Source organism: Pteropus alecto, unplaced genomic scaffold, assembly GCF_000325575.1.
Source record: "Pteropus alecto unplaced genomic scaffold, ASM32557v1 scaffold61, whole genome shotgun sequence".
Taxonomy (NCBI): domain Eukaryota; kingdom Metazoa; phylum Chordata; class Mammalia; order Chiroptera; family Pteropodidae; genus Pteropus; species Pteropus alecto.
Window position 1 is genome coordinate 16,957,972 of NW_006434835.1, and position 14,648 is coordinate 16,972,619.

General features: G+C 36.4%; 1 protein-coding gene and 2 pseudogenes across 1 annotated transcript in view; 1 reads left to right on the plus strand and 2 right to left on the minus strand.

Annotated features, from left to right (window-relative positions):
• Nucleotides 1-14,648, plus strand: part of BABAM2 (BRISC and BRCA1 A complex member 2) — a 349,865-nt gene that overhangs the window by 145,098 nt on the left and 190,119 nt on the right. The window lies entirely within an intron of this gene.
• Nucleotides 7,738-7,856, minus strand: LOC112478511 (annotated as a pseudogene).
• Nucleotides 9,200-9,318, minus strand: LOC112478667 (annotated as a pseudogene).

The window sequence follows — 14,648 nt, forward strand, 5'->3', positions numbered from 1 at the left end:
TTTTTAGTAATGAGGTGAATAGTAACACAGCGGAGACAACCTAGAGCTGTTTATTTTCTTTGGGGGAAAGGAAACAAATTTTGAGACTAAACAATAAGTGCTGCCTAAGATTTCCTGATGTGACCATGGCATATCGCTGTCGGGGCTGGGGGGAACCCAAGCCATTTACTCTGATATCAGTACTTTGAAAGTGAAGAGCAATTGTTCTTCAGCACAATGCATTTTTGAGTTTTAGATTAAAAGCGTCGCATTCCTGGAAGGACGCTCCAGTGTGTTCTCAGTGCAGTTCAGATAAATAAGCGGTGCTGGCTCTCTTATGTGGCTGAGAATTGGAAATGCATAGCTTTAAAAGAAATGTTTTAAAGATAAAAGAATGACGAGCAGAAATGTGGGAGGGGGAATACTTTATGCCATCTCAATCCTTTTAGTGGTTAAGAATAGCACAGGCCATCAAATTACCCCTGGGTTCCAGCTTTCTCACCGACTGACATTGGGCAAGTTCTGTAACCTATTTATGCCTTTGTATCCTCTTCTCTAAAATGAATGTAATACCTATCTCATAGTCTACTTGTAAGGAGATGAAATAATGCATGTGCCACTTGATATAGTGCCTAGCATCTAAGTCCTCAGAAAATAAGAGCTGAGAGGTGTTTGGTAGTTGTTATTTTTGTGGAACTTCAGCTCGAAGGCTTTCAGAATATTTTACTAGTAGAATCTAAGCTTGATTAATGCAGTCAGCATTATGATGACTAGAGATATTCTTTCATCTAGAGATCTATCTCCTCATTCTTAAGTCATTTCTCTGCTCCTTTATGTAGCTTCCCCTCTTGTCCTAAGTGAAAATTGATTCTTCCTTCCTCTGTGGAGGCCTCATCTTTTCTCACTTCTCCTGATTTGTTGATAATGCATTAAAACATAATCATTTGTCCACCTGCACTTTTCCCTTCATCTAATCATTGCTGACTCTGTCCAACATAGGACTTACTCCCACTTTACCAGATGACCTCAGTACCTGGGTCATGTCTTTTCTCCATCCTGTGCCGTCCTCCTTACCAATTTTGGCATGTGAGATGATGATCCATTCATTATTCTCCACCCTGCTAGATTCTTTCCACCACCATCTCTACTCCTCACCTCCCCTTTTTGCTCTGCCTTGTACTTGATCATCACTTCTCTGCTGGTAGTGTTCTCTGTTTGCAAAGTGCTCAATTGCTGCCTCTTCCATCCAGATCTGTGGAGCTGGACCTTTGCCTTGGCCATTCACTCCTGGAGACTGCTGGTTCCCTGCCAGCCCTATACCAAGGTCCCGCTACTTCTGTGCCGCCTTCACGGCCCTCTGAACCACGTGTTTGGTCTACTGCCACAGTTACCGCATGCTTTTCTGCTTTTTGCAGCCTGTGGTAGAGCGTTTTAGCAGAAATTTCTGGAACCATACTGATTTGGCCATTACAAAGTTATAATTCTCATTTCATTTTGGGCTTTTATTATGACTTGACAATAATTTCTTATCAATTCTTTAGTACATTTTCTTCAGTGACTAATAAATATTTTCCATTTTCCCTGTGCATCCAGTCCTGACTACCCTCTCTTCCTCTTGGAAGATGACCTAGCCTCTTATTTTTCTGAGATTATTGATATATTTTGCTGTTGGACATATTCTCTCATTGTTTCTGGGAGATTGATGAACAAATATTATGCTCTATTTTCTCAGAGTTTTGTAATTGTGTCTCTGAGGTCTGATTGAGCTTTAAGTAACCAGATATCGAACTCTTGCTTTTGTCCCAGCTTTAGAAAGTGGCCGTCTTTGAAACAGATGATGTTTCTTTACTTGTGTGTATATATTTGGTCATTTGGTGATCTGTATTTATTGAGTACAGTATCCTGTGTTAGGCAGATAGTAAGGAAAATTAGAAAGTAAAACACATAGTCCACCCTCCCTTTCTCTGAACTGATAATGAAGAAGACAAACCTACCTATTTTAAGTAAAACTTCATTATTATGCACTTGGTTCTAACCAAGAATTTGGTTACCTTAAAGGTGTCCTGCCTTTTCTTGGGTGCAAGGTGGTCCAAGATGTGCCTTGAGTGGCGTGGCTGTCTTTTTCTCTGACTCAAGGGCTGTGATAGCTATTCTTATACACATAAGTGATAGAGACACAGCAGCAACCATACAGATTTTTATAATTGTGCTAAAGACTTAGAGAGGGTCTAAAGGTAAAAAAGTAGTGGGAACTACCAAACCAATTAGAAGAATAGGCCTGGAAAGGCCTCCGTAGAATGTGCAGAGCTAGGCTTGGGAGGGAGAGCTGTCATTTGTTGAAGTAGTGTGCAAAGGACATCTCAGATACAACTGGTGGTTTTGACTAGAACAGCCTGAGAGCAAGCCTCAACCCTGATGAGAGATGTAAACCATTGTAGAAGCTTATTGATAGAATTTGCCCATCAGTGTTTTTGTGATAAATTGTATTTGAAAGTAGAACTCGCATGGGGTCTGTAGCTCAGGCAATTCCTTTCCTCCTTTCTAGAATTACAGGTCTTCAGGGAGCTGCGGGTATGTGGAAGGAAAGATTTTTATCACCCAAGTGCCCTTGGGTGTCTTCATTTTGGTTAGTTTCATGAAGAGATAGAGATAGCCTTATACATGTGCTATCAGCATTTTAATCTGTTGCTGGAGAGAGTAATCCTAGAGATTTTTATTCACTGAAGGGATCCTGGGAGCCAAGTTGTTGACTGACAGGACTGGGCAGTACTTTAGGGACCATGGTCCATGGTCCATGAAAAGTTGGTCTGAGAAGCCTTTCTTCTTTCTCACAGTCTGTTAGAGGGGAAACCTAAGGTAACCTTAAGTGTTCCCATTTTGGGAGACACTTTCCCAGTCCTGTGTAATTCATTTTAAAGATAGAATGTGTATTCAGGTGCTCCCAGTGTCATTTTACTTAGTGTAGTATTAGAAGCAAATTAAATTAATTTCTTTTTTGTTTTTACTTAAAAATATGAAAAGATTACTGTTGCAGAATGAAGCGTGATAGTAAGGAAACAATAAGAGAAAAGCACCAATACATTTTCACAAGAAATGACACTTTTCAACTTCCCTACTTAGGAGCGCTTCCTAACTTGAATACTGCTTTTAAATGTCATTTCCAGTCCGAAATAGCATAGGGAACATTTTAAATACCAAATTTCGGTTTGGGATGAATAACTTGTATTGTGCTCACAAATACATAAATATAAATTGTTTTAAGGTGCATATTAAGCTTTATTGGGCAAAGAGATAAATGTGTGTGTGTGTGTGTGTGTGTGTGTGTGTGTGTGTGTGAGTGTGTGTTTTATCTTTGTTAATGTTTAACTCAAGTAACAGTAAATCTTTTTAAGTCCACCAAAACATGAAGTCATCGCACAGTGTATGGTATGTTACTAATGTATTCTTTAGAAGTGATTTATGCATCTGACTTTTATGGCACTGAATTTCAAAACCTCATAAAGAAGTCATTTTAGAGAAATGTCATGCTGACCTGTGTTGAGGGAAAGGTAAAATTTGCTGGTCTGATTAATTTCATACCAACTTGACTTTCAGAGACAGATATAGTTGAAAACTTACATATTGCACGTACTTAATAAATGTTAGGTAAATGAATGAATATTTAACATTTTACTTCAGTCATGTATTAATGATTCCTCTAGAATTCTAGATTTTTAGCCCCAATGACTGGAAGTTTATTTCTTGTGTATCGTGTTGTAGATCCTTCCTGTTGGACTCCGCAAAGAGAACCTTAGCATTTCTAAGGCATCGCTTTAAGATCATCACAAGCCGTTCGTTATTTACTTTAAAAATTCATATCATAGCATCTTTAGTATATGGCAGTTTTAATATTTTGGCATCCCTACACATTGACTTATCAGGGAAGAGTATGTCTTTATTTTACTTTAAATGAAGTACTGTTTTCAGAGATGATTTCCTTAAATCCATCTGCACTGAAAAAATGTAATTAATCTGACATTTTGTAAAGGTTTCATTGAATTATATTCTTGTCTTATGCTGTACAAGGATAAGTACATACACATTTTCAACTAAGATTAGCTTTAGGATGTGTTAAGGAAAAAAGATAACAGTACATATTTTATGATCAATATATTTTAATTAGTCAATTTTCAAATGAGCTTGTCCATCTGTAAATTGTAGATAGGATATGCCCAAGTGCAAAAAAAAAAAAATGATTTAGAGCTTAGACAAATGGAAGTATTTTGAATATATCTGCGTGAAGCTCATATCTAAGAATAGGGTATGATCCAGTGTTATAACACGTTGACATAGTCCCTGAGTGCAGGGATAGACTTGACATGGGTTTTAAAAACCAAATACCCTTTTGAGTTCATAGAACAGTCTTTTTTTCTTCCTTCTTAAATTAATTTCATGTTATTATTTATTAACCACAGTGAATTTATTTAGACCCTAAAGTAAACATGTTACAGTTTTCACTTTTCAGGTGGACAAGTTTATCTATAAATACTTACTTAATGTATGTGGACACCTGTTTCAGGGTTAACATTTTTTTTGAAGTCTCACATGGCAAATAGTTACTCTTGTGGCCAGTTGAGGTGTTCTTTTGTCTGAAGGAAGGAGAATGTTGAAAGATGTTTTCAAGACCCTTAGTTTTTTTTCCTAGTCCTGTGGTTGTTATATAACTACTGTAAAACTTATGCAGAAAATAGCAGTATAGGAATTTAAGATGTACTTTTTCCCTCTTCAAATTAATAATGTCAAAAAAGTGTTTATTAAAGTGCTCTTATGAATTTCCAATAAATGATTCTTCCTGGACTCCAACATAGTTTCTTGAATTGATTCTGATGGCTTCATATTAAGTCAACTTTTAATCACCTACCTACCTTCTAAATTAGGAAAAAGAAACATTTACCTTGACCTGGTTTTCCTCTGCTCTGCCACCATGTTTCAGCTATCTCCTGATACATTTTTCTCCAGAATGCAAAATTAATTTTAATATCAACTTATGAAAATCTTAATTAGCAGAGACCAACCTTGCTGTTTAAAGGAAAAAACTACACATATAGTTCATTATAGTTTATTTGCCTGTTCATTTTTTTTTTTTTTTTTTGGCATGGATAAACAGAAAGTGACTATTGGACCCTTTCTATATGGAGGCTCCTGTCTTTCAGTTCTAAGAAATTTTATTTTTTCTCTGAATCTTTTTTTCATTCCATTTTCTTTGTTCTTTTTCTCTAGAACCCCAGTTTGTTGGATATTGGACTATGGATTTGATTTTTTTTTTCCTTTTATTTTCTTATGTCTCCCCTGGTTCTCTTTGCTTTTTTGATTCTTCTGTCTGGGGGACTTCTTTGACTTTATCTTAAATTTTTCCATTGAATTTTAAAATGTTGCTATCATATTTTTAAGATATTCTGGGTTTTTATTTAGATATTCTGTTTTCTCTTGAGTTCTTTTTTTGTATTATTTCTTTTATATTTAAGAGGATACTAAAGGGCTGAATAGAAGCTGTGTGTTTGTGTGTTTGAAAGAAAGGGGAGATTGTGTGTGTGTGTGCGTGTGTGTGCGTGTGTGTGTGTGTGGAGGGAGCGCTTGTTGATTGAAGATTTAACCTATGGGGATATCAGGCAGTGAGCCGTCTTTTTCTTTGGGAGATCCTCAGATGCCAGTGTCAGTAGGTCTTTACTCCAGAGAATAAATTTTTGGTTTCTTGCCTGGGGACGAAGCCTGGCTGCTTACACTCTAGGTGCTCATGTATAAGTACCATCCTTACCACAAGAAAAAAGCTGAACAGACAGATTTTCATGAACCCATCAAAGAACTAAGGTCATAGAACAAACAGCCATCTCAGAATCTGGGAAGAGACTGTGGGCCTGTAGTGAGATCCAGGGCATAAGCATGTACTTTCTTGAGGCAGAAGTCGCTGGATACTTTAGGAAAATTAAACTAGCATTTTGATGAATCGCTGGAAGCCGAGGCTGTTGAGTACATAAAGTTTCTTAGGCCTGAAATCATAGGAGGGCTCTTACTCTTCCACAACCTTCTACAGACTGAATCAATACAGCTCTTTTCAGCCCTGCCTCTGACCTCAGCTTCCTCAGAACTTAGTACCTCTATCTTCCCCGTGGCATTTCTCACTGTGAAGAAGCAAATGGGAATTTACTTCTCATCGCTATTGCCTTCTGCAGTTTAATCTGTCATCTTAATTGGCAGTCTCCATCACAAAATATTGTTAACTAAAAATAGCCTGTTACTTTGTATAAAGCTTGTGTGTGTGTGTGTATGTGTGTGTGTATGCACACAGGAAAAAGGTATGATTTATATACATATAGACTGTGGGTGATGTTTTTCTTCTGTTTGTATTTTCTGATTTTTCTATAACATTACAAATAAAAAATGTTTAAGAAAATTCTCAGAAAACAGAATATGTACCATGTAATTATTCACTAGTACTTAAAAGATTCTCTTTTTTGTTTGTTTTCTTCTAGCTTTTTCTCATCTAGATGTTTAGGATAATAAATGACTAGTATTCCACTGAAACTTGCCATTTGGGTGTATAAGGTAGTGACTACAATAGTTCTGTATGGCAGGGCTCCAGCGATTGCCTTAAAGCTTACTGTTAGGATCCCCTGCAGTTGGGCTTCTGCGATTCTGTTCTCCCAAGTGAGAGACTTTTGTAGGACAGAGTGTTATTTAACTCCTAGCTGCTCTAAGGCAGTGGTGCTCAACCTTGGCTGTACATGGGGAGCTTTAAAACCTCCCAATGCCTAGGTTATACTCTAGACCAATTAAATCAGAATAGTGGGGAGGGAACCCAGGCACTTATAGTTGTTAGAACTCTCAAGGTGATTTCAATGTACAGCTAACCTTGAGAGCCACTGCTCTAAAGGAAGCAATTAAATGTTTCATTCCTAAGTTGCCCTCTGGATCTTCAGGGCCAAGTTGGAAAAATAATTTCTGTACTCACTGTAATTTTAGTCCACCTTGTCTGATTCTGCAGCCACTTTATAACCTTTGACAAATAGGCTATGCTCACGTGTGTGTGTCTATCTTCCTTGATAGGACAAATCTTAAGCACTAAGAGAAAAGGCAGCTTCTTTCTTTTAGTGTTGTTGTACCCCAAGTGTCTAGAACAGCGCCTGTCCTACTAGGTTATCAAAAATTAATGAATTCAGCTTCTTTCTCCCCTTACTCCCTTCTTCCTTCCTCCTCCCTCCCTCTCTCTCTTCCTTCCTACCTTCTTTCCTTCCTTTTTTTTTTTTTTTAAACAAAAGGGGCAAAGATTGTTAAATAGTCAAAATATCATTCCACATTCCAGGCCCAAGTCTGGGATGCAGTGAGGAGAGATCCCATCTTCATTCCTGTTATGCGTACTTGCTGAATACCCATCGTTGGCACTGGGCTGTGATGGTTCTGATCAAACCGACACCTCAGATATTGCGCCTAGAAGGAAAGAAAGCCCGGAGACTCAAACCTATGGAGAAATAACACATATCTCAATACAAAAGGGAAAATCACTGTGAACCAGATATATTTTTCCACTTAACAAGTATGTCTTGACCATCTTTAACTTCCAATCACCATTCTAAATGCAGGAGGCCCTGAAGTGAATTTAACAAATTCCCTGATAATTGCTAAGTAATTTTAAAATACAGCTTTAGGGACTAATTTTCGCATTATTTATTTATTTATCTGCATTATTTATTTATTTATTTACTTACTTACTTATTTTTTCCCCGCCTACAGCACCCGGTCTTCCTAGGTGGTCCCCCATTCAAGTACTAACCAGGCCCAACCCTGCTTAGCTTCCAAGATTAGACGGGATTGGGCTTCTGCAGGGTAGCATGGCCATAGACACTCTATTGGATATTTCTTCACAATCAGATTTTGGGCCATGGCCCAAATGTTAGATTCCTAGGTATTATACTAGATGATGAAATCTATAATTAACATTTGAAGTTTACAATAAACTACCCTATGAAGAAAAAAAACCAGATAGTTATTTTTATTAGCCTTATTTTACAAAAGAGGAAACACTTTTAATGTATAACTAGTAGTACGTAGCTCAGCTGAGACTTCAGTCTGGTTCCTCTGACTTCAAATCTTATGAGTAAGAAGGCTAATATTCCAGTTATTACATATTGGCACATTGGGTCTGATTTTATACTTAGTACAATATAGTTAAAAACTGTTAAAAAATTTAGTCACAGTAGATTACTTTCAGTGCCAATAATTTTTATTTTGAAATTACCTAGTAGTTATCATTGTTAAGCTCTGTGGTGTTTTTTTGTTTTGTTTTGTTTTTGATTTGTCTCTGTGTATGTGTTTAATAAGTTAGAATTATTTTATAGAAAGATTTGGGAATTTGAAGGTGTCCCCAGATGAGTTGGCAGAGCCACAGATATAACACGTAAGGCAGGGTATTTTAGTCTCTAGTGTTCAGAGATAATCTTGGGATAATTTTTACCTGTCTTCGTTAACAAGAATTACTTATAACTTCTTAACTCCTAATACATGAGTAAAAGATAGTAATCAAGAGATGGCCAAATGACAGAGTGCTTCTATCTGGCACAAAGAACTCAGGTCCTTGAAAAAAGTTAATTACCTCTTGTAGTTTCTATTTTAGCTGTTGTTTTCATGTCCTTACTGTCTTTCCTAAGGTATCACCTATCAGAATATTTAATTTTGGACTTGAAGTAGATAGGTATGCTTCTAGTTCAGGGTTTGCTCCACGGGGATTATATTTCTTTCAGATCTCTATTCTTTAAGATAGAGATATCTTCTGGTTTACCTCTGGACATATTCATGTGTAAATGACATATATAGCTAACCAAGTGGCGCATGACAGAGTAGAGTGATTTTGTTATCTGGGATGACAAGGGTTAAAGCCCAGATGTGCCATTTGCTATTTAGTGTAATTCCGAGTAAGTTACTCAGCTTCTGAACCTATTTTCTCACCATGAAATTAGGATAACACTATTTAGCTTTCTATTTTCCTGGGTTTTGGAAGAATCATGTGGTATGTGAAAACATATTCTTAACTGCCGAATGCTGTATGAATATTGGATATTGGATATCATTGTTTTTCATCTACTATGACGTGATATTTTCCTCATTCCTGAGCCTTCTATATATATTTTCCCCTTGCTATGCTACCCTTATAAATTTATTTTTTTAAATTTCATATATATTTTTTAAACACCTACAGCACCTGGTATTTCAAGGTGGTCTCTCATCTAAATACTAACCAAGCCCGACCCTGCTTAGCTTCCAAGATCAGATGGGATCGGGCACGTTCAGGGTGGCATGGCCATAGTTAAATTTCAGATTTTATATAAAGATAGGAAAGTAAGTTTGCTTTCACATTAGCTCTAGTATCCATCAGAACCTCTTGTTTTCCAGCCCTAAAACAATTAAAATGGGGCCTTATGTCAATCAGGACCTTGCTTTGATTAAAAATGATGTGAAAAAATACTGGTTCCTTTAACAGAGAGTCTTCTAACTAAATGGATGCTTGATACTTAGGTGTTACTGGCTCATGGTTTCACAGTATTTTCTGTTGAACTTGCATAAGAAAGTAGGGACAGGGAGCCCTTCCTGGCCTGCAGGGTAGGTACTCAATAAATCTTTATTAAATTTCAATGACGTTAGAAGCCTTGAAATATCTAAATATAGATAGAAAGAGGAGATTGTCTTAGCTGCGGAATTCATTGTTTTAAGATAGTCATGTTGGTCTGACCTAACGATTCAATTTAAAAAATTATAAACTTAAGCATCCTTACAAATAAACAAAGAATCACATGAATATTTGACTATATTATTACAAATTGAACGTAGGTTAAGTCATGTAATTATAGATTGTTAAGAGTAGAAGAGCTTTAGAAATCAAGTAGTCCAACCTTAAAATTAATGTAAATTAGTAGGTAATATGTTTATATGACAGGTATAATTGAAAAAAACTTACTCCCATCCCCATCTCTTTGTATCCCATTCCTTACAGTCTGCTCTAGGTAATCACTTTTATCAGCTTCTTATATTCTTCCAGGATTTTCTTTACACACACACACACACACACACACACACACACACACACACTCGCTCTCTCTCTCTCCTCTCTCGCTCTCTCTCGCTCTCCTCTCTCTCACTCACTCTTATACAGAAGGTGGCATACTGTATACACTACTCTGCATTTTTTTTTTTTTTTTACTTAACAAATGTGTCTTGGCAATCTTTTCGTGCCACTGTATAACTCCTGCTTTCTTTTCTATTATTTTCGCAGTTGCCTAGTAGTTTATTATGTGGATATATCATAGCTTCCTTAATCATCCTCTATAAGACACGGTTTGTTTCAAATTTTTTGCTATTTATAATAGTGCTGCAGGTGGGTTACTTTGAATGTGCATTATTTCCTGTGCATGCTGGTATTTTTGTAAGACAAATTCCCAGACGTAATATTGCTAGGTCGAAGGATAAATGCATTTGTAATTTTGATGGGCATTACCAGGTTTCCTCCATAGTCCTCTCATTTTACAGGCGAGGAAATGAAAGCTTTGGGAGTTAAGTCACCCATTAGGAGTGGCAAAGCCAGGATATCTGTGGGAGGCCTTTCCAGACTAAGTCTGGGTCAGCTGCATTTCCTCCATGCTCCCATAATAAATACCCTTTACTTCCCCTAACAAAGCCTTATAACATGTATTGTAGTTGTTGGTTTGTTTACCCGTCTTCCTCTCTACATGTCCATCATTATAGCTCTAACACCTAGCATAGGGCCCGACAACAGAGTGGGTGCTCAACAAATACTTATTGAATGAATGAATGATTGGAAACAAGTTAGTTTTTCTGATTCATAGTCCAGTGATTATTATATTCTATTTCACACTCTTACACTTAAAAAAAAAAAAAACAACCAAAAAAAAAACCCAACCTGTTAGCTATACAAATAAATGTAAGATATAGGGAGAAGTATTTAGAACTGTTCATGTAAAAAAGATTTAGGGGATTTTGGATTCATACAAAAAGGATTTGGGAAGAAGTTGTCAACATCTCATGTAATACAAGACTCCATTAATAGAAGTGCTTTTTCTAGAACAAAGGAGGTGATAGTTCCAAAACCCGTTTCCGGGGTTTTAAGTACTGTAATTCCAGGTGTTGTGCCCTAAAATGCATGTAGGCGAAAAGGAGAACTAACCAGTGGAAGGTGATTAGAATAATGAGGGACCTGAGTTTCTACCAAGTATGTTTAAAGAACTAGGGCTGTTTATGTAGGAAAATAGACAACTTAAGGTACGTGTTCTGATTTTAGATAATTTGAAGGACTTCATATAGAACAGAGGATTTTTCTCTGTAGTTTCAGAGGGGAGACCTGGAACTATAAAGTCAAACTAACAGATTTGCAGATTTTAACTCATGTCATTAAGTCAAAGAATGAATGTACTGTAGGCTTGTGAAATGTCATAAATTGTTTGGGCTTTTGGGTTCTCTTCATGAGGAAGACAAAGTATCAAGACTTGTGCAGAGTGGGAACCAGCCTAACAACTACATTATTCCAGAGAGAGACCATGAGAATCATGCTAGCGTTCTATAGACTCCATTCCAAGGGGTTGCAATGTCAGGAGGGAGTTTCTGCAGAAATGCAAGAGATTTTATAAATAGGGTCAAGTTCTGTGAGTGAGGAATTTAGCACCCTTGTCAAGTGATCTGAGGTGCAGAACGAGGTTTTAGTCTCAGTAGGTAACTAGCATGAGAACCAGTCATGCTTTTGACCATATATACTAAAGGTTGCATAGAGTGAGTGCAGACTGATGCCTATATGGGTAGTTCAGGGACTAAATGTATATTGAATACTGGATACTAATACTAAGAGTAGTAATTAAGAAATTTCACTTATTGAGCAGATATTGTGCTCCTAAGAGTCCAGAGAAGTAGATATTAGTGTCCCTTTTTATAGATGAGAAATCTGAAGATCAAAAAAGGTCAAAAACATGTTAGAATCAGATATTAAGTAGAGTTTGGATTGAAACTCAGATTGGATTCAAAGTAGAATCTGTTCTCCTACTCCATGCACTCATTGCTTCTCTCTGCATTGTTCACTGATTGGGGAAAAGGCTCCTGATATGCCAGCTAAATTCCCATTGGTTCAAGGCCAGGATAGGTTTGAACTTGGTAGTAGTCCTTACAGCGAGGTGAGCAGGGTAAGCAAGGTTGAATGTCTGACCTCTGTCAGAATGCCAGTGTTTTAAAAATTGAACTGTGCGTGACTTGTGCAAAGCTTGGAAACATGTTGGCATGTGTTTAGTCACTCATTTAGAAGCAGAGAAGCTATAACAATTTTTAGATATTGTTTATCTAAAAAAATTAAACTATGGTGAAAAATAAAGGAAAACTTTTTTAGCGGGGGTGAGGGTAGTGGAAGGTACAGAAAAAATACTAGATAGTCTAGGTTTTGGAGTGAGCTTGGGGGTTCAGGCAAATAATTCTCAAACCCTTTCACTTCCAATATCACTGTACCATTCCTCAAACTGTCATCATGTATATGTGGTTTACAGAGTTGCCGTCTTTAAGTGGTCATTGAACATTCAATTATGTTAATATTTCATAGTTTTATCAGTCCTTCTCATACCATTAGTTATTCAAATTCTCTTACTTTCCACCTTCCCTCCCTCCTTCTCTCCCTCTCTCCCTCCTTCCCTTTCTCTCTTTTCTTATTTCTAATCATGCTGCCATGAATAGCTCATAGTATTAATTCCTGTAGTTTTCTTTTGCATTATTTCTTTGTAGTAATTCTCCCAAATAGAATAATTGGGTCAAAGGATAAGCACAGTTTGTTACATATTTTCAAATTGATTCAGGAAGATTTGAACAATTTATAGTATTCTCAACAATATGGAAATCATCTCCATGATTAATTAAGACTCAGTTTTCCGGGGGATGGGTCAGGCCCAGAACCCTGCCTTGGAAACGAAAGCGTTTCATTGGGTAGGATGGTCAATCTAAAAAGATAACAGTACCAGATAATGGCTAGGCATTCAAGCTGGCAGAAAGAGGCTGGTTACAGTAATTGATATCTTGCAAGAGTAAGATGATGCCATAGTTGTTAGAGATCTGTGATGGCAGCAAAGCACCAAGGGACAAGAGAATAAAACACAGATTCATTACTGGAATGCATAGAAAGTGAGTTCTTGACCATATGTAACCAGTCAAGGCTCAAAAAACATAACCAGAAAGTGTGAGATTTTCTAATGAAGAGATAGGTGGGAGCTTTGTGAACTCCAACCCTGGCCTAATTGGATTTCTGTCATTTTAATTTATTTTTGCGAAGTTAATAGTTTCACAATGATACCTTAAAATGATCTTTCATTGCCTTTGCCTTGACAAGTATATTTTTCCAGGGTTTGTGTTCTTTTTTAAGTAAAATCTGGTTATTGACTCTATTTGCCACGGATAGCGACCTTATATCACATTTGTCACATTTAGCTATTCTGCTCTCTCTGTTCTTTAGATATTTAATATTATATTGGTGTATTTGATAGTTTTAGGGAACAGAAATTTTCTTTATATTTGAAAATATCTTGTCTGTGATAATATTCTACTTTTTTGGCAGTTATAAAGTTCTGTCTCTTCCATAGTTGGAATAAATATGCCGTTCTGTTATCTTCCACATATAGTTTCACTCTAGGCTATGCGTATGGCTCTAACTTAGCTCTTTGCATTTCTGTTCATTCTTCTGTCACTTACTAGTATGTTTTCCTCTGCAGTAGGATTGCTTCTGGCTTATCATGTATTAACCCTTTATATGTATTTATGAATGAATTCTATTTTGAGTTTTTTTAATTTCAACTAATTCTTATCTTTTAAAAATAATTTTTTTGTAATCATTTAAAATTTAATAGTTTGAAACCACTATTATAACTGCAGCATTTTCCTTTGGTATTTTTTCTACTTTTCAAACATGTGTTTTAGTACCAATATTTAGATCTGTAAAATCAGTATTTTATTTAATCTACATAATAATTTAGGGAATGTTGTCATCTTTACTATATTTAGTTTTCTCAGCATGGAGCAAGTTATATTTCTACATTTATTCATCGTTCTTTAATTCTGCCGTCAGACTTTATGTCATCTTTGAATAAGCCTCTAATTTTCTGATTTAAATTAATACCCACTTATTGAATTTTTTTGTCAGCATTATAAATGGGGTCTCTTCTAATGCATTTTCTAGCTGTGGCCCCATAGTACATTGGCTTGCAGTAGTTTCACGTGGATTTTTATCCTGCAACTTTGCTGAATTCATTTGTTAATACTAGTTATTTTAAATTGACAGCGAGTTATATAACTTTCTAACTTAATGATATGGAACAGTTTCATACATAAAATATTTTTTAATCCGTCCTTGTTTATACTTTTTAATTCTTTTCCTAACACACACATTATTGCTCCATTCAGTGAAGTAACTACTACCTTGCTTCCCTAAGACCTAGGAGATAAGGGAATCAGATTACCCTGTGAAAGTTGCAGCCAGTACATAAATGGATAAAGATATTAACATGTGATACTCTCTTTGGGAGATCAAACGGATCCCAAGTGAGCAATATTAGACCTGTTTGAATTGTGCATGTATCCGAAGAAAGAATGTTTCAAACTAAAACTAG